This window comes from Protomyctophum bolini (genome assembly GCF_963924005.1).
Source record: "Protomyctophum bolini genome assembly, chromosome: 17".
Taxonomy (NCBI): domain Eukaryota; kingdom Metazoa; phylum Chordata; class Actinopteri; order Myctophiformes; family Myctophidae; genus Protomyctophum; species Protomyctophum bolini.
In genome coordinates, this window is record NC_137878.1 from 18,825,063 (window position 1) to 18,845,702 (window position 20,640).

The 20,640-nt window shown below is 44.6% G+C and overlaps 1 protein-coding gene across 3 annotated transcripts in view; it reads left to right on the plus strand.

The window, feature by feature from the left end:
* efna3a (ephrin-A3a) overlaps window positions 1-20,640 on the plus strand; it is a 117,369-nt gene that overhangs the window by 38,630 nt on the left and 58,099 nt on the right. The window lies entirely within an intron of this gene.

Consider the following 20,640-nt stretch of genomic DNA (forward strand, 5'->3'; position numbering starts at 1 on the left):
CGTGTGTGTGTTCACATGTGGGCATGTGAGTGCCACCTCTTAAGTGCTCACTGCTCACGTGCACATGCATGTGTGTGTGTGTGTGTGTGTGTGTGTGTGTGATGTGTGTGTGTGTGTGTGTGTGTGTGTGTGTGTGTGTACACGGTATGTGCATGTGTTTGTGTATCCATGTGTGTTTGTGTGTCTAATTTGAAGTGGCTGAGATGAGAATAGGGGATTGGGGAAGGATGTGTATTGCTCTTTTCATCATGGAATGCACCCTTCTTCACCTCTCTTTCATTTCTCCTCTCTTCTCCCCTCCCACCATTCCTTCCATTTAATTTTCTTCCTCTAGCTCTAGCTCTCCCTTTTCACCCCACTTTCCTCCTTTCGACTCCCTTCCCCTCCTCTTCACTCTCTTTCCTGTTTTTTGTCTCCTCCCGACTGTGTGCTTTCTGAGAGCACACAGTAAAATTGCCAGTGTTAGTTTAACCCTGGGATTGTAAAAAGTGGGTCCATTTTTATTCTCATAGTTAAACTAGGACTTTTCTGCGTATGGTTTCTAGTTTTCCTCTCAATGGAGCTTGAAAGCTGTCCCTGAATACGGTAGTTTCCCTTCTTTTAGTAGGTGACTTTTGTGTCCGACGTTCTGGGTTTGTACCTCGGCCTTCGGCATTAGAATAATAAGTGACGACCGTTAGGTTTGCTGTATTCATGGCCAGGAGGATGCAAGTCACTGCTGGCACTCTGTCTTAACAGGGTACACGACGCAACACATTCACTGTTGCTAGAGCGGTGATTCTCAACCTCAACCTTTTTTCATTTCAAGGACTCCCAGTTTTATATGCATTGGGCCATTAGACCCCATTTGATACAATTGTAAAATCCTTCACTATTAATTTAACTCTGAATGAAAAAACCTGTTCTATTTGTACCAGTTCAGAGTTATAGACCTCTAAGGGTCATTTGGCTACAGTATCAATCATTTGCCTGGGAACCCCCTGAAGGATGAGAATCAGTGAGATAGCGGATTACGTACGGTAGCAACATCTGTAGATAACAACTGCAAAATAAAGACACAGACAGAAATACTTGCTTGTTTCAAAACAAGTGAGAACAGGTCAGCTAGGGCTGCAATACACTATTATTTTCATAAACAATGAATCTGTCAATTATTATTTTCCTATTCTATTAATCTATGCAATTCATTTAGACCATAAACTGTTAAGAAAATGATTATGGTAAATGAAATACTCATCACAGGTTAACTGAATCCAAACTGACATCTTTAAATTGCTTAATATGTTTGCCCTGCAATTATAAAATATATTTAATATTTAAAACAAAGACATTTTGCTTTCTTTGCGGGCTGAAGTCGTAGACAAACGTACATCAGACATTGCTGAATGGATCATTGGATTGTTAACACACAATCTTTGCCACTCACATGAGGTCTCGGGATTCGTACCCTTTATTACAACAAGCCTTTGCCAACACAAGATCTCTCAGGTTTGATTAATGTAATTGAATCAGGAATTAGTAGTATTTTATTTACCTCCGTTAGAATCCATCGTTAGCCGCCGGTGGCTCGCATAGTGTGTAGTCATTGAATATAAAGGACAATCACTTCCGGGTCTTCTTTGTTTATTGTCGCGCATTTCACTGGCACTAGCGTCACGATACCGCCTATCGTAGCGGCATGGAATCGCTTAAAATGTAGGCTAATTTTGTGGATTGATAATGTAAATGCTGGTTTCAGCCCTATCCCTTTATTCACACCGTAAAATAGATTTGTCCGTAGTGACTTTGATCCAAACATGTGACACACATTTCGGACGGAGTTATCGTTGTTTACTTGTTTCTGCATGGAGGCCTAGCTGTCAGCGACGGTGTGTGTTTAGCCCGGGTGCTAAGAAGGTTATCAGGCCAGAGCACAAACCAGACAAGAGGTGGAAGCAAGGCGACTCCCTACAGGTTATAGGAGCCATGAATATGCAGGCTTGAGGTGGATGCTTTATTTTTACCTGTGTGTGTGTGTGTGTGCTTCAGTGTGGATGTCTCTGTCAGTGTGTGTCTGTGTCTCTCTCTCTCGCTCTCTGTGTGTGTGTGTGTGTGTGTGTGTGTGTGTGTGTGTGTGTGAGAGAGAGAGAGAGTGCTCGTGAGTGTGCGTGTGTCTGTGCGTACATGTCCGTGCGTGTCCACTGTCCATGCGTGTGTGTGTGTACAGTACGTGCACGCTCATGCAAATGCCTCGGAGACGTTTGGACTGGTTGTGTGTGTGTTGTGTGTTGTGTGTGCATCTCCCAGCAGGGGCAGCCAAAGTGTGCTCCCCTAATGTCATCCCCTGGCCGTCCTCCAGCTAAAAGCCAGAGGCTTCCTCTCCTCTCCACTCCTCCCCCAATGTCACCTTCCCTCTTTCCACTTTTTACTCTCGCCCCTCGCCCCCACCCCACCTCCATACCTCTCTCTTTCCCTCTGTGTGTTTGTCATTTTTCATCATCTGTCTTCTGTTTGCTAATCCCCGTCCTTTCTCTGCTCTCTGTTTCCATTCATCATGTCTACTTGGGTGTTGTGTTGAAGGTTACAGAGCTGCTGATAGAGAGGCCCAGGCTGGCTAGATGATCATGGATACTGACAAGGAGAGGGGGGGGGGGGGGTTCGTCGGCATCCTTCAGAGTCGCTCCCATACATTATCTTTTCTAATGGCTGATTTATACAGTCTTGGTTGCATGCTGTGTCGCGCACCGGAAATATCAAATCTACAAGCTCACAGTGTGTGTGTGTGTGCGTGTGCGCTTGGCGTGTGTGTATGAGAGAGGGTAGAGAGTACACTTGAGAGAAGGCTTGTAGATCGTCTATTTTGGGTGCCCGACACGGCGCGCAACTAAGTATAAATCACCCACTCTGCCTCTCTCTTTCACCCTGTCTCCCTCCCTCCCTCTCTGTCTCTTCCTCGCTCGTCCCCTCTCCATCCTTATCTGTGTTCCAACATCTGTCTCTTTCTTTCAGTGCTTCCATGACACCTCTCTGCCTCTCCTCTGCTCTGTTCCATCCTGATGATCCCTCCATATGACAGCTGTCAATCAAACCCAGAAGTGGCTATCGCTGCATGTGTGTGTGTGTGTGTGTGTGCGCGTGTGCGTGCAGTGTGCACTGCACGTGTCTTTCATGTGGATTTTTCTTTTTCTACTCATTAGTGTATGACACGCACTTCACAAATGTAAAACACTCAGTCCTGCCTTTGCACATCATATATACACCTTATACATATTCTGTCATGCTCCACTGCTTACTGTATGAATGCAGGCTTAATACACACACACACACTCTTTCTGTTGGCCCTGGTACATTAGGCCATGGCGTATGCATGCTATCTTGGCGCACACAGATAGGGTCACATTCAGCACGGCTGCATGCTCGGCTACACAGGCCGGCTGCATTAGAGGTCCAGGAATCGCGGCCGAGCAGACCCAGCCGTGTCTCTTATCTGAAATTCTAATCACCTCTCGCAGACATTACTATTCAGCCTGTACTGCCGCCGGCAGCCTGCATGGCGGCTTAAAGCTTTATTATTATCATTATTATTATTTTTTGCACGCTAAAGTTTTGGTTAAACCGTGAAGGCCAGAGCCTATTTTGTAGCACACATATTTGTATTACATATTGATAAACACAATCCGTCTGCCTCCCCCTACTATATTTACTGCTTTCCTTGCCTGTCTCCTTTCTTCCATCCCATATCTCCCTCTCTCTCTCTCTCTCTCTCTCTCTCTCTCTCTCTCTCTCTCTCTCTCTCTCTCTCTCTCTCTCTCTCTCTCTCTCTCTCTCTCTCTCTCTCTCTCTCTCTCTCTCTCTCTCTCTCTCTCTCTCTCTCTCTCTCTCTCTCCTAGTCTCTCTATTCTCCTCGGCCTACTCATCTTTCGTTCTGGGGTTTGAGTCGATTATGAACTTTTTTCCACCCCCTCCTCCCTCACCTTGGTGCGTTCACCCGCCGCTATCCGTCACCTTTATTGCGATTTATTCAAACCTTACACCATCTTTTGGTAATAATCTCCTGCTCTTATCTTTCAATTTATCCTCCTTTTGCCTCCCTTGGCTCTGTCCCGCCTCGTTTCAAATGCTCCACCTCTCCCTCCATCCATTTCTCTCCATTCCCATGGGCACATCTACCCCACCTCCCACCACCCCTCCTCGTTTCATCTCCCATTCCCGCCACCCCTATATCCCTTCATCTCTCCTCCTATATTCCCCGTTTCACGCTTGCCCTCCCTCTATCTCTGTGGCCAGCTCGGTCCACTCTGCCTCTGTCCCGTGCGTCTGTCCACCTCAGCGCTCCTGTCCTGTCCTGTGTCTCCCTCCCTTGGACCTGCGGTCACGTTGCCAGGGGCTGGGTCCCAGACACCTTCTCCTGCCCACACTTTTTCTAGCCTAAGAAATCCACCTTGAGAAACAAGATAAAGTACATTAAAAAAACAACAACAGCAGACTGTCTCGCCTCTCTGTGGGCAGCATATATTTTTGGATGACATTCCACATTTTCCAGGGGCCGCGTCTCGCTCTTTCTGTACCCCAACCCGTTGCCATCTGTCTCTCTCTCTCTCTCTCTCTCTCTCTCTCTCTCTCTCTCTCTCTCTCATTATTTTGTCTGTTGATTCTCTCTCCCTCTCCCCACCCCTCTCTCTTTCTCTGTCTCTGTCCGTCAGACAGATGCATTGTGGTCCTGACAGTGACACGAGAGTCTGCAGTGATTATCATTGATTTAAGTGGCCAAAGAGTCTGCTATTCAGTCTGATGTTTGAAACCGGGCGCACGTGTGTGTGTGTGCGTGCGTACGTGCACGTGCATGTGTACGAGTGTGTTCATAAACCTGCCACTCAGCTGGTTCGGGTGTGGAAGAAAAGAGAAGCCCAGCTGTGAGTACTTGGCAGTTGAGGTGCGTGCGTGCGTGCCCAAGAAGCCCAGTGCCTCTGCTACGTTCTTAGCCGAGGCATTGTTCCTTTGTTTCCGTGCCACCTGCACCATCGTACCTACAGAGCTACATAGTGCTTTCCCACAGCCCTCCAGTGTCACTGCAGCAACCAATCAACCAATCAACCAATCAACCAGCCTACCTAGCCATCCAAATCTCACTTATCAGTGGTGTAAAGTAATTAAGTACAGTACATTTACTTAAGTACTGAAGTACAATTTTGAGGTACGTTACTGGAGTATTTTTATATATATAGTATATTGATACTTTTACTTAAGTACAACATTTGAGTACTTTTTCCACCACTGTATACCTATCCATCCAAAACGCCTCACTTATCCAGACAACATGTTGCCCGTGTCAAACATCTGCTGCAATTACTGTGTGTGTGTGTGTGTGTGTGTGTGTGTGTGTGTGTGTGTGTGTGTGTGTGTGTGTGTGTGTGTGTGCTTGCCTTGTGTGTGCTGCTGTATTCAACTATTCATGCATGCACTGGACTGCACAGCGTATGTGTGGCAGTTTGGCTATCTACACAGTAAAATCCTCAGTTACAAAATAATCAAATGGACCCATAAGGGTGTATATACACTAGTATTTGATTAAATGTGTACACTGGCTGAGTTCTAGACCCCTATGGGGGTCTCCTGACCCCTTGTTGAGAACCAGCGTGCTAGCACGGCCCATATCGGTCAGTTTTTTATAAGCAAAGGGTAATAAAAAAAGTATACCCCATTTTGAACACCAATATGGTTAAGGTTCAATGTGATCATTATACTTAACTCCGTATATATACAGTACGTACGTCGATGCTAGGTGGCGGTAGAGATAGAGTTAAGTAAAGTTGAATTTACAGTAATTGAATATTCTTACAGTACAACAAATTAAACAAATGTAAAACATGAATTAGATGGCTCAAATACGTCTCGCTGCGTTCTATTATGTATTGCATGCTCACTGTGTGCCCTGTACGCGACAAATTCCCGGCCACACCGCCGCCGCCGAAATCAATTTTAAACAAACATTCGCACATATTTCGTGAGTGGCCGTGTCTGCTGACCCAGGTGCGATTGAGCATGTTGATTTAGTGTTCCGTGGCTACCTGAGCGCGGTAGCTTTACCCATAACCCCCTCCAGGCTGAGGCGGTCTTGCCTGAGTGAGCCTTTCAGGCGCACAGATTCACATCCGACATGGCTGCCTGAGCCGTAAGAACAACTCCATGAATTATGAAAAGGCACAAGCAGCGTCGGCTGTGCTGTTCTGTGAAAGGGAGAGAGAAAGCATGCATGCGCGCGCGAGTGTGTGTGTGGGTGGGTGGGTGTGTGTGCTCGTGCGAGCGCACACTTGTATTATTATACTTGTGAGGTTTAAACGTCTCCACAAGTATAGTGTAATTTGAGAAAGAAACAAAGACTGCCGAAGCAGACAACCTGCAACACTCCAAATTATTGCAGCACTAATGAATGTCCTTTTCACATGTTTTATTACCTCTGGACGTTGGCTCGTCAGAGATGTGAAAAGGACATTCATTGAGTGCTGGCATTTCCTTCTCTTAATTTGAGAAAGAGACATTGTTGACTATCACGTCATTTTCAAATGATCTGAATCGGATCGGGAGCCAAAAAACGTGATGCGGGCATCCCTAGTATCCATATTATATCCATGATATTAGACTGGATATTGTCTGTGAATTGGGATATTGTACTATTATATTATGGCATAAACGTGTTCTATAAAATATAAATAACGCATCGGGAAAAATCGGTTTCGGCAGATGCTCAAAATCAAATGATCGGAATCGGGAACGGGAGCAAAGAACCGCGATCGGTACATCCCTAATTGTGACGACCATTTCCCTGGTCCTCACGAGATAAATGGTTAGAAAATGTTCTTTCAGTTAGGCTTACAATTTGGAAAATATTTAGGTTGGTTTTACCGTCGGGATTAGACGATCTGAAGTTAGCTTTAGGGATTAGGATCTACACTTAGTTGCACACCAGTAGCATGCACTGGAAATATTATGTACAAGCTTGCATTGTATCACAGCGTGACCTAAAATGTTGATGTCCTCACAAGTATTGTTATGTGTGTGTGTGTGTGTGTGTGTGTGTGTGTGTGTGTGTGTGTTAGGGGAGAGGTTAAAAAAAGATGAAAAAGTAGCATATAAAAGCTAGGATGAATGGATGGATGTGCGCAAACAATGAGTGAAGTGGAAGAAGTATGCGTGTGTATTAGAGCGAGACAGTGTTTGTTTTGCAAAGGAGGGAGGAAGAAGGATTTGCAGTGGTGTGTGTGTGCGTGTTCGTGTTCGTGTGTGTGTGTGTGTGTGTGACTGTGTGTGTGAGTGTTTATGTACGCTTGGGCGCTCGCTAATGTACGTGTGTACCTGGGCATCTTTGTGTTTTCTGAAGAAAGAAGACTAAATAATAACCCGTCCATTTTGAGTCCGTTTTTATACTGTGTTCTGGTGCTTTGTCGAGGCACAGCGGAGGGCTTTGACACACATTTCCCAGAAAGGATGTTGTGAGTATGTGGTCTGTTCGTTAAAGGACGACTTCACCAGTTTTATTCCCATACCGATGATGTCACTGTTAGGCGGGTTCCTAAACTGTCTACAGCCCACCAATGAGACACAGCTGTGTGTAGGCAAAAATGGTACCATCTTATAGTGAACATTAGTGAGGAGTGAGACCAATTATGTGATCATAGGTTGAAAATTGGTGAAGTTGTCCTTTAACTGTCGTCAATTGTGGATGGGTGCGGTTCATACATTATTTGTGTGGGATGGGGGATTGTGGCTGTACTTTGTACATCAGTTTTTTGTATACTGTATACTGCATAATTCTTAGTTGTTTTTAATGTGAGGCACAATTGAAAAAAGTTTTCCTGCTATGAAATGAAATACAAATGAAATTGCCTTGGCTGTCTGAGTTAAATTAAACCAGGATTTTACAGCGAATTTGCATCTAATTATAATAACTTATGCAACAGAATTTAGGCTCATTATACCGAGGCCTGCTGGATCCACTCTCTCTCTCTCTCTTGCATGTACAGTACGCGTGAGCACACACACACACACACACACACACACACACACACACACACACACACACACACACACAACATACAGGGTTTGTTCTCTGATCTCCTCTGATGATTTGCTGTGCAGGGATCCAAAGTCCACCATATCCTAGCTACAAACTCAGACAGAGAGAATCAAGCTGTTCTTTTCTCGTCATTTTTCTTTTTGCACCAATTATCTACCGTGTGATCTTTGCGGGGAGGGGGGTGGGCGGGGGCCTGACTGCCCATCATTCGGGCCGCCACTTGTTTGTTCTGTCTCTTTAATCTCTCCAGTAATCTTTCTGCTGCTTCTCAGCTGGTAACGTCGCGGCGTGCTCTGAAGGCAAGGCAATTCCATTAGGAGGTGGCATGAGGCGGCATTCATTAGCGGCCCCAACCAGATGCTGCACCGCACACTAAGGTGTGTGTGTGTGTGTGTGTGTGTGTGTGTGTGTGTGTGTGTGTGTGTGTGTGTGTGTGTGTGTGTGTGTGTGTGTGTGTGTGTGTGTGTGTGTGTGTGTGTGTGTGTGTGTGTGTGTGTGTGTGTGTGTGTGTGTGTGTGTGTGTGTGTGTGTGTGTGTGTGTGTGTGTGTGTGTGTGTGTGTGTGTGTGTGTGTGTGTGTGTGTGTGTGTGTGTGTGTGTGTGTGTGTGTGTGTGTGTGTGTGTGGGGAGCTTCTGCATGCTTTGCGTCTGATTTGATTCCTGAGGACAAGGTAATGCGCCTCATCACAGAATTCTTCTAGGGGGGTTCTAACATTTCCGCAAGGAGAGGATTATGACTATTGAGCGAGGATGTGAATTTAGTATCATTGTGTTTGGCGTTACATGAACACTGCCTCCTCCCCTCCTCTTTCACTCTGTTTCTATTCCTTGCCATGTCTACACTTGCTTTTGGCAGGTGCACATGTGCAAATGCAGGCTCGGCAATGCACACACACACACCCGTTTTCTTTTTCCCGAATGCACAGAATAATGCTTTCCACACATAAACTCTCCCATTCCCTCTAGCAAACACAATCTCATCCTAATATACATTCAAGCTGTATTTGCTCCACTATCAACATGCCTGTGTGTCTGTTTGGACTCCTCATCAGGAGTCTCACAAGGATCTCAACTACGCCCCACCCCCTCTACTGTACATCTGTCAGCTCATGTCTTGAGTCCATGTTTTGGAAGTGTATAAATATAGAAAGCCAATACAGACAACGAGTAGAACATTTTTAGCCCTTTTTTTAATCATGACTTCAAGGCTTTGTTTGTTTGTTTGTTTTGTTTTTCTACTTTTGTCTGTGTGTGTTTCTCGACAACCGGCGGGTAGTGAGAAATTGTCCCGGAGAAGTTTGTGACAGGATGCTTAGCCTTTCCCAGGGCTGTAACGCAGCGGGTGCCTTCAGAAGGCGGCCTTTTATCTACTCTTACGTAAGGGCCTCAATGCGTACCTGCAAGCCTTCACGCCTTGGGAGACAGAGAGAGATACTGTAGATACACACAGAGAGAGGGAGGGGGGGTAAAGAAAGTGTGAAGCAGCAAGGGAGATGGAGAGGTAGTTAGAGAGAGAGAGAGAGAGAGAGATGGCCGGGGAGGTAAAGACAGTTGTAGAAAATAGGGCAAGAAAAGGCTTATGTACCCTGATCCCCCAACAAACCCCCATAGCCTTAGGAAACACATACAAAGAGACTGAGAGAGAAGGAGTGAGAGATGGAATCGGGGGTTGAAGAAACTTGAAAGAGATGAATATAGGAGAACAAGAAAGCATAGACCTCGGATAGAGAGAGAAACCGAGGGAACGATAAGAAAAGAAGGTAATGGGTATAGAAGTGTGTATAAGCGCAGACGAAGAGGAGCAACGGGGGGATGAGAATCCATGTGGCCAGTGGCAGGTCAATTATTCAGAGAGAGAGAGGTCCATCTTACCATGGGAGCTGCTTTGAACATGGCTGGCCTGGCCTCACCTTCTAATGGGCTACAGATTGACATGCTATACCTGGAGCAGAGGCCTCATACGTCCACCTCCACATCCGTTATCTAATATCTATGCTATGCACATCGGCTGTTACAACTCTGTTCTCCGGTGGAATAATTACTCTGTGCATACACGTTCTGTGTAGTCTGGAGGACTGTGTGTGCGTGCGTGCGTGTGTGTGTGTGTGTGTGTGTGTGTGTGTGTGTGTGTGTGTGTGTGTGTGTATATAGTTGCGTGCACACACGTGTGCGCGCTCACACACACACACACACACACACACAAAGTACTATATATGCTCTAAGGGTGATGGGTTATTTTAAGAAATGGTTGAATTATTTATTCCACTCTGCCAGGAAGGGTCTGTGTGCGCGGGTGCTTTGGCTGTATGTTTGTGAGCGTTTAGCATCATCACGTGCCCAGTGTGTGAGGAGAATGTTGTCCATGAAGAATATTAGGCCGGTTATCTGCAAAGTAGCCGTGTGGATGGTGATTGTTTGTGTGTGTGTGTGTGTGTGTGTGTGTGCGCGCGCTTGAGAGTCTTTACAGTTGCCATGGCTGGGAGATAAAAGGCCTGATTATTCTAGTTGGCATCCATGATGTTGGTTCTGAATACAGCCCAGTCAAAAGTCTGACCTAAAAACTACTTTACTTCTCTCTTTCTCTCTTTCTTTTCATTCTGCTCTCTGCTGCTTCTCCTATTAACCACTTATAAACCCTTTATATATATATATTTGTTGTGAGCTTATAGATTCGCTATGTGGGCAGAATGTTTGCCTATTTATATTATGCTCGATAACTTGTCTACATGTCATCATTTCATGAGAAATGTATTTTTCCACAGCTTTGCTTTCCTCAGCAATGTTTTCTATTAAGCCTAATTTAGGATGAATATACTGTAGGCTGATATCAACCTTAGTTTGTTTTTTATCCCTCTCAAAGATTCCGCTATATAAATGTAACAAACTCTGTACCCTATAAGGGTAACTGATTCCAGTGTCTGCGCAAGGGCCTTTCGTTCTACCACATTCTACCCTTTATTGTGTACCCTATAGAGCGTTGCAGTCCCGCCCCCTTTCAGAACGACGAGTGGCTAATTATTTGATCGGCCCAAAACATTGTAATTATTGTCATGATTTGTCACGATCCGAGTTGGCTTTGTCCGCGGTGTAACCGTCTTTAAATAAATACTTTTTGAAAAGCCTATGGAGAAAATGAATGGAGAATCATTTCCTGGGCCACTCGACGTTCTGAAAGGGGGCGGGACTGCGACGCTCTATTGTACTTCAAGCACGGAATTTAAATTAAATAAAATTCATGCATTGCATTTAAAATGCATGTACTGTAAGTTTTCTTTTCTCGTAATTACGCCCCCATAATAAACAACCATGTGCCTAGATTATATATTTTGAAACAACAAATTACTTAACAGATTAATTAAAAAAGCCTGATGATAATATCTGTTAATTCATTATATCTCACTTATATCTCACTCTCACAACTTTTATTTTGTACAGATTCTTGACAACACTGCCAAAACATCTTTCAAATTCTCAAATTCAAATTTGTTAGAGTGCTACTACTTTCCATCCATTCTCTCTCTCTCTCTCTCTCTCTCTCTCTCTCTCTCTCTCTCTCTCTCTCTCTCTCTCTCTCTCTCTCACTGTTCCCTTCTTTCAGTCTCTCTCTCTCTTTCTCACTGTTCCCTTCTTTCAGTCTCTCTCTCTCTGCGAGACAGAGAATGTGTGCCAGCACTGAAGTTTTTGAAAGCCACCACCCCGCCGTGGCAGACATCCTGTGAGAGTGCCCTCAGCACAGTGAAATCCTGAGTACACTACATGTACAGTATACACTCAGAGTTACACATGTATATAATATGAACACTGAGGATTTTACGGTGTGAGGCTATACTGTACTTCTCGTGCACTGCACTTCAAAATCCCACTCTGCCAACTTTTGGAACGATAGTAGCCCTGTTTTTTTTAATCTCAGTCGATTGGCTTTGGTATTATATGCTAGGCTTATTTCTTTGTATGTTTATTTTTGGCGTGTTGTGTTTGCACTCACGTCGTGCAACGGTGCATGGCATGCACTGAGGTGTGGTGGCCAGGTTTAGATGATTTTATTATTTTATCTCTTTGTGTGTGTGTGTGTGTGTGTGTGTGTGTGTGTGTGTGTGTGTGTGTGTATGTGGGGGGTGCAAATGTGTGATGTTTTTCAGTAGGTACTACAGCAAATACACCAGATGTTGCAGCTGTTTGAGTGCAGTCGGGAAGTGGGGGTGTACTTTTGAATATGGTTATGAAAAGCCTTCTTCGCTATGGTTTTAATGTACCAAACTAGATGCTGTCTCACAGCTATCAATCATTGACAGTCTCCAACATTTGGAGGAGGAACTGCTACTTGGATGCTTAGTTATTGGAACCATGGTTTAGAGACAGCATAAATCACATTATCCTTTTCTTTTTTTCCCCACATATTTATGGGGCCTTTCTGCCTTTATTGATAGTCAGAGCAAGAGAGACAGGGCAACTCGTAGAGCGTAGAGGACTGACATGCAGTAAATGTCAATGTCAGGTTTTAGAGCCTATGCCCTATGAAGTACTATGCGCCCTATACCCATTCAGCGGGCCGAGTTTTGAGTTATGTCAAACAACTGATGTCACACTGATGTTCATGATTTGAGGCATTTTGTTCAAAAACGCACCAGTCCGCGGCGCAAACTTTGGAAACCAATCTTAGCTAATCAGGACGGAATATGAAAAATGTAACGGTGTTGATCACATGCCTATAGACTAGATACTGTACTGAATTAGCGTGATGTTTGGACAAAATCTGTAGGAGCAATATCGACCTGCTGGTGGCGCTATAACAGGCCGATGTGATGTTTGAAATTTGGACAGCTGGTTCTGCTCTGGCCTCCATGGAATGTGCGTGCACTGTTTCACGCCGATCGGTTCACTGGTCCAAACACAAATGGACACACACGGACACACCTTCGACCTGGTGGAGACAATAATTTGATGATTGGAGATAGTGATGCTTTAGGAAGATGCGCAGTAAAATCAGTGTTCATTTATCCATCTGTAACTCTTGAGTGTGTACAACTAGTCAGATAAATAATGGGAGATCCGGGCACTGTAGGGAGAGGGACATCAGAGGGAACATCATTTATTTATATTAATACAACCAGAGGTGCTCCGATCGTTCAGCCACCGATCGGTGATCGGACGATTTTCACTCCAAATGACTCGATCCATGATCAGCAATTTACCCGATCTGGGGAAACTGATCTCTATACCATTTAATTGGTATAAAAGTCAATCAGATATAGTACGCCCTGCGACCTACGGACGTCGGACGCCTTTATTGCGTCCGTAGGTCGCAGTTAACTATGAAATCATTAATTTCCCGTCAGTTGGTCACGCCCCATATATGGTCATGCCTTGTGACATCACGTGATGTCGTCAATATTAAGCCCATATATGGAGATCCCTGATGTCATCAATATTGGCCAGCAACTCTACATCTCACCTCAAACTTCAAACCCTTAGATCTCCATATATGGAGCACCTTTTACTATTTTAACTCTTTTGACTATATGTCTCTGTTGAGCACCTCATGGCTACTTTGTTCTCTCTGCCTTCTATTCTGGAACCAAATTGACCCTTAAATGGGTGTCACTCTGAGAGTGTACAAATGGAACCAAATGGAACCTTACGGATCCATTTGGTCCAATTTGTGTCCACTATCAGAGTTAAATTAACCACTTGAACCCTTACTGCGTCCCAATTCTGGGTATGTCAGAGTAGGCAAACATTTGATATGAAATAGCAGCTCTAGAAGCTCACAACGTATCACATTCACAATGTGATACATTGTGATACGCCCACAGCGTCCCCACAGCGTCCCCGCTCGGGAGGCTGTGGGCGCTGGCGGCGTGTTTCCTCCTCCGTGTCATCAGTGCCCATACCCGAAGGCGGGGTTGGCGATAGGGCCTTTCTGTGTGGAGTTTGCATGTTCTCCCCGTGTCCCCTAGGGTAGGTACCCTCACAAAAAACATGCAGTAATCCTGGTCACTAAACTGCCTCCCCCTGGCCAGCCGGGGCGGCTGATGGAGGGGAAAGGAACTGGTTGGAATAACGTGTTCCTTCCACGCGCTACGTCCAACCAGGGAAACTTGGACACTCAGGCATGAAGGAAGCATGAGTTCAAGTCCGTTGCTCTCCCCATGTCCCCCATATATGGGGACTAGGTTGGTGGAGGGTGTGTAGAGCCCAGGATCACATTAGATGATTGACACAGGGGTGAAAAATGGGTTACAAAATCGTGGGATAAAAAAAATATATAAAAAAGAACATTCACAATGTGAGTATGTGACACGTTGCGAACTTGCGTTGCGACAGTTTTGGTGAAGAGGCGAAAAAAGGAAGGGACCAAGGATAGACTGTGTGTGTGTGTACTATATTTGCTCCTCTGTTTGGCCTTTGTTCCTCTGTTTGGCCTTTGTTCCTCTGTTTGGCCTTTGTTCCTCTGTTTGGCCTTGGTTCAAGTGTGTGCTGTGCTCAGCCACTGGCCTGAGAGGGCAGATGGAGGAGATGAACACTTAGTTTTTGGACATGGCCAATGGCAGAGCAACACACGGCCGCCCGGCTGACATCCACACTAGGGAGGCCACTGTGGCGAATTCATCCTGATGAGGCCCTCTACTGCCTGACAAAACACATCTGCTCTCCATCTCTCTCTCTATCTCTCTCCATCTCTCTTTTATTCTCCTTGTCTCTCTTGCTCACGCACGCACACGCGCGCACACACACACACACACACACACACACACACACACACACACACACACACACACACACACACACACACACACACACACACACACACACAAATGATATACACATGTTGATACTACATACATAATCACATTCACATGCCACACTTTCATAGACAGCCAGACACGCTTTTACACAAAGAAATTCTGCTAAAGCAGGCTTGATACATTGAGCCGCTGTAGTGAACACACAATCAGGTACACACACACACGCATGTACATACACATGCACGCATGTGCGTAAACTGCGTATACACACAAACACAGATGCATACACTCAACACCTACAGACGGCCATTCATACAGACTTGAATTTAATGATGGTAACACACACACACACACACACACACACACACACACACACACACACACACACACACACACACACACATACACACAAAACACACTTAGCTCTTACACTTTCCAAGATCGTGGCAGTCTCCATTATCTCAGTATCAATGCAGGACCTCTGTAAGAGAGAATGTGACGCCCTTAGATAATGGGGAGCACGGAATGAGCTGTGCCTTTCATCATCAGACAGTGCTCTCTGAAAAGCACATGAGCAGCAAAAGCTGGGGTGGAACGGCGGAGCGGAGCGGGGAGAGGGAATGGGGTGGAACGGCGGAGTGGGGAGAGGGAATGGGAATGGGAAAAGAGATGTACTGTAGAGCGAGAGAACGATGTGAGAGAGAATAACAAACGAGAGGGGGAGAGCGGTGAGAGGTTGGGCGTTTAATAACCGGGGACAATTAGGATCTCACCTTGAGCCAGATAGACTGTTGTTATCAATGGGGATGGATGGCTCCGCAAGGCTGCAAATGACTGGGGTCTGTCATCACCTTGTGGTGCCTGTCTAGTGCCTTCTGTCAATCTATCTTTCTCCACTAATTAGGAGAAGAGGGATTCACCGCCCACCCCCATGCTTTCCACAGTGGCTGTTTGTGTGCCACTCATTTTGTTAGGTTAGGTGACATGAATCTTGCTCCACACAGTTTTGTTAAACTAATAGACGTTGCCCTTATCAACCAATGCTAAGGATGGAAAAATGAAATGAAAGCATTCACTCATTGGGATGTGTGTGTAGTCATTGGGATAGAGGGTGCTATCAATCAGTAGAAATGTACTTCCTTCTAGACAAATATGGTTGGTCAGTGTATCAGTCTGTGGATGCATGCACACGTACTGTATATACAGTATAGTTGGAGAAATGGACCGTTGAGGACCATTATACTGGTCTTCACAAGCCAAATGGTTGTTTTTATGTTTAAAAAAGATTAAGAATAGGATCAGGGTTACAATTAGGCATTCAGGGTTTAGGCTTAGCTGTGTGTGTGTGTGTGTGTGTGTGTGTGTGTGTGTGTGTGTGTGTGTGTGTGTGTGTGTGTGTGTGTGTGTGTGTGTGTGTGTGTGTGTGTGTGTGTGTGTGTGTGGGTGTGGGTGGGTGGGTGGGTGGGTGTGGTTCTCAAAGTGGTGTCTGGGGACCACACAAACTTTTGAATTATTTAGGAAAGAAAATAACGGGGGTTTCTGGCACAAAACATTTTCAGATATACAGTATATCATTTTGGGGGTCCTTGTCATGAAAAGATTTGGGAACCACTGATCTAATGTGCCATAACACTGCTTAGCCTCTGTAAAATAAAGTCATTGGTATCCAGAAACTAAAGCCCACGGGCCATTTGCATTACGGGAAGCAAGAGGCTTCCAGGTGGTCATTGGAGGCAGTCCAGTATAAGACACAGATTCCTTGGCAACCTCAGTTAACATGTATTTTATAGTAAAAGTGTAGTTGGATGGGCGCCCCTGCAGCTTCTGCTTTCAATCATGACATACCTGTACAGCGTTGCTGTTGGGGAGAAACCAGTAACTCCATTTTTGAGGTTTTAGATTTTTTCCCCCCCATAAATCAGTGCTATTAAACACCCTTTACGTTGTTAAAAAATATATTTAACCAATGAAAACTAGTAAAAAGCGCTTCAAAACCTCTTAACTCCACTACCTCTGCTCCTACAATGCAAAAGTCACAATACCAACTTTGATGATTCAATATTGCTTTGTTTAAATATAAGGTTTTCTTCATTTCCTGAAAAAAACATATTTTTCATTTCCTTAAAAATGAACATTTTGGTATTTGGTGTTTTCTTCCTGTGCGTGTGAGTGCGTGTGTGCGTGCATGCGTGCGTGCGTCTATAATAGTTAATTGGCATCGGATCCAAAACTATGGCCTTGGTCGGGTTCTGTACAGTTACAGTACTGTGTCACTCTTGGGACTATGCTGCCATGGTCTTCCACCTTTATTCCATCGAACTAGGCTACATGCCATTACTGTTCACCTTCATGTACAATTGAGTGTCTACTTATGTAACTGTGATGTCAATGACATTATTGCGCTGACGACCTCTCACAAAGGACTCACAAAGTGACTTTGGACCAGCTGAAATCATTTACATCGCAGCCTTTGATTGACTGGTGATGCAAACATAATTGACACATGGCATACACAATCAGATTTTGCGCATTACGGGTAAATTTGATTGACAGCAGTGTGACAGACAGATGGAGAGAGATAGGACAATAAATAAAATGCCAGCTGGTAATCACATGTTGTGCTACTGTTACATGGCTCTAGATCTGGGGGGGGCTGGAGCCGCCAAATGTCTAGTTGATAGGATTCTTTTTACCTAGAACCTGTTTGGTTAGCTTGTTGAGTTTGATTTCAATTATTAGTAATAGGATATGCAATGTTTAGTTTGTAGTTTATTTGTTTTTGTTGTAATGTAATATTTCTAGAAGGCATGAAGACTGAAATCTTCAATTACTTTTATTTTGTTTTGTAACTATAATGCCAGAATTCCATTGTATTATGTTTTAATTTGATTGTATGAGTGTTTGGACCCCAGGAAGAGTAGTCTTAAACAATAAACAATGCAACTCATTGCAACTCAATGAGTTGCATTGGTGTGGTTTACCGTAACCCATTTTGACCTGACCTGACCTTCTAAATCCTCCAGTTTTCTAAAATAGCAGACCTACAAGCTCGTAGCTATGAGCTTGTAGATCTGCTATTTTTCAATAGCTAAATTATAACATAAAGGGGTTCCTGCCCAAAATGGGTTGAAAACTGTTTTGTCCCAACCCAACCCTTTGGTGTGGTGAGAGTGCTGTTAAATGAATCTATGAAGCCATCAAAGCTGCTGCATCACTTGGAGGCACTTAAAAGGAAAACTGTGGAATACTTCCAAGCTAGTATCTCTGTGGTCAACAGACAGTCAGCGAAATATGCTGAGCTAGCTTTGAAAGCCTTTCATCAAGCTGCATGGAAGGCTTTCTCAAAAGGTTTAACATTGTTTGCCTCTCTCTCAGCTAATGGGTCATTGCAGTGACCAGCACAAAATGAGCCAAGGCGATGCAATTTTTTCCGCTCACAACCTGCGTGCGTCCACAAGTTGCATGTGTGCCCATGTGAATCTGTTCAAAGCTGAAGCGGCCCCTCCTACCCGCCCGGTCTGAAAATGAGTTTAAGTGTTCTTGGACAAATCAAATGGCGAAAGTAGCTGATCTACTAGGGGGCTAGTGTTGTTGTCCGACACTACAAAGATATTATGCGTAGGGCACAATGGCCAGCAGCGGCCCTGGGTCCTTGGCCTGAAAAAACATTGAAGACCCCTTCTCTACTCTACTAGATTATATTTTCACTGCATCCATTGCTTGCTTACATACAATAGGGGCTTTATACTTGAGAAGCACTCAGCTGGGTGAAGCTGAAATCCCTTTTTACTGTAGATATTTCATTCAATATACAGCACTCTTTTGGATGAGAAACTTTCATCCTTTTAATTCACACACCCTTTACATATACTACATCCAGCCCAGTCTACAGTAGAAAAGACTAGGTGCTTCCACTTCTATAGTTGTTGTTTGAAGCGGGTTAGATTTCACAATAATCACTTAAGAAAACAAATTCAGATGATTCAATTTGGTAATGTTCAACAGTCTACAGTGGTCAGCCTATAGTGTAGGCTACTGTACTGTATGTACTGTATGCTGAATGGCAGTGAAAAAACAGCTGCCCACCAGCCATGTCAGTTTCCAAAAAGTGGTCCCTTGGGCTGGCTGAGTTGAGCTCTTTGAGCATCGTGGTACAATGCAGAGAGACTGACTCAATCGGAATCATCAGCACTGCTAGCTGTGTGCCTATACAGGAAGGAAAACTGGGGAGACAGGGATCCTGGGAGAAGCTGAGGGGAAGAGGAGAAGGGGGTGGTTTGAGTTGTGGTATATTCAGGAAGTACTATAAATGTACAGGAATTTGCCTAGGTGGCATCGGTGCCAGGATATTTTGAGAGCTTCCCATAGCAATGCCGTGTACATGCTGACACTTATAAGTTGCGAGTAAGCTTTGACAACTGGAGAAAGTCGAGGCGAATGTGGAACCTGCCACAGTGTGCTGCAGAAAAATACAATTTATAATGAATGAAAACACATTTTCTGTTCGATCTAAGTTTGTTCTATCTGGCTTCTAATCACAAATGGTGATATCATATACCGATATCAAAATATTAGACTATGCCTATCAGTCAGGATGAGATCAAGTACACTTTGATGATACAAAGTAATCGGATAGTCATGATGGGAGATCAAGGGAAATGGGGAATATATTAGATGATTTATATCAGAAAATAAACATGAATCCACCACAAAATTATGTGCTGTGAAAAACAAACATCCATCTGTCCTGCGTTACAGTTTTAAGCTTCCAATTCCCTGTAGGGCAGTTGTCATGTTGAGCTGAGGTAAAGCTTGCCAAAAGTAATTGATATCGAAATCAGTTATTTTCAGCGAGCAGTGCCATCATGCGACTGAAACAAATTGGGTTTAAAACCATGCAGTGCAGGTACAGCCACCTGCATTGCACGCGGTAAGAATGCAGCAGCACATTTAAGGGTAGAGTCAAATGAGGAACACTTGAGGTGGAAGGCCAAGCGATGGGCCGCAGGGATTTGGCAAGAGCAATGGGGGAGCTGTGAACGGCTAATATCCCCCAATTTCTCTTTCAGCCGAGGAAAGAGTGAGGGGAGTCTGCAGAAGAATCCCTTGGATGAGTCCCAGTAGTGCAATAGTCACAGAGAAGACTTGCAGCGTCTGCTCCTTCTGCCTGTACTGTCTCAGCACTTGTTTTTCCCTCAATCCTCCTTTCCGGATCGAATCGCAGTAAACTGTGCCATTAATTGCGACGCTAACTCAATCAGTGGTGGGCTTGTCGGAGGCAGCGTGTGTGTCTTTGTTTGTGTGAGTGGGAGTGTGTGCGTGTGTGTGCGTGAGTATCTATTTGAATGCACAGAGGTCTGTGTGTGTAAGGCCTGTATTTTTGTGTCCGTGCGCGTGAGTGTGTAATGAGTTTTGGTGCTGAGGTAAAGGGGAAAAACAGCAGAGCCTAGCATGTCCCTGCCGGGGGACTGGATCAGGGGGGTCTGTCGGAAGTAAGTAGACAGCTGAGGAATGGCATTTAAATCACAGTGTTTACGCATGGCTTCGTTGCGCCGCTGATGAGTTTGGCATTGATTAACTCTGAGGAAGAACTTTTATGTTAAGAAGTCACACAATGACCTCATCTAACCAGATCATACAGCTATTTGTCATCACAAAATGCTCTGGCACTGTACACAGATTTCAGCATGCTGCTTTTTAATTGTTTACTAAATATAGACCTATGCCTGATACACATTGTACATTGCTCCCCCCATTCATTGTGGAATTCACCACACAGTAGTGTAAAGTAACTAAATTGGTTAGTAACTAACTAACCAATTCCGAGGTATCTGTACTTAAC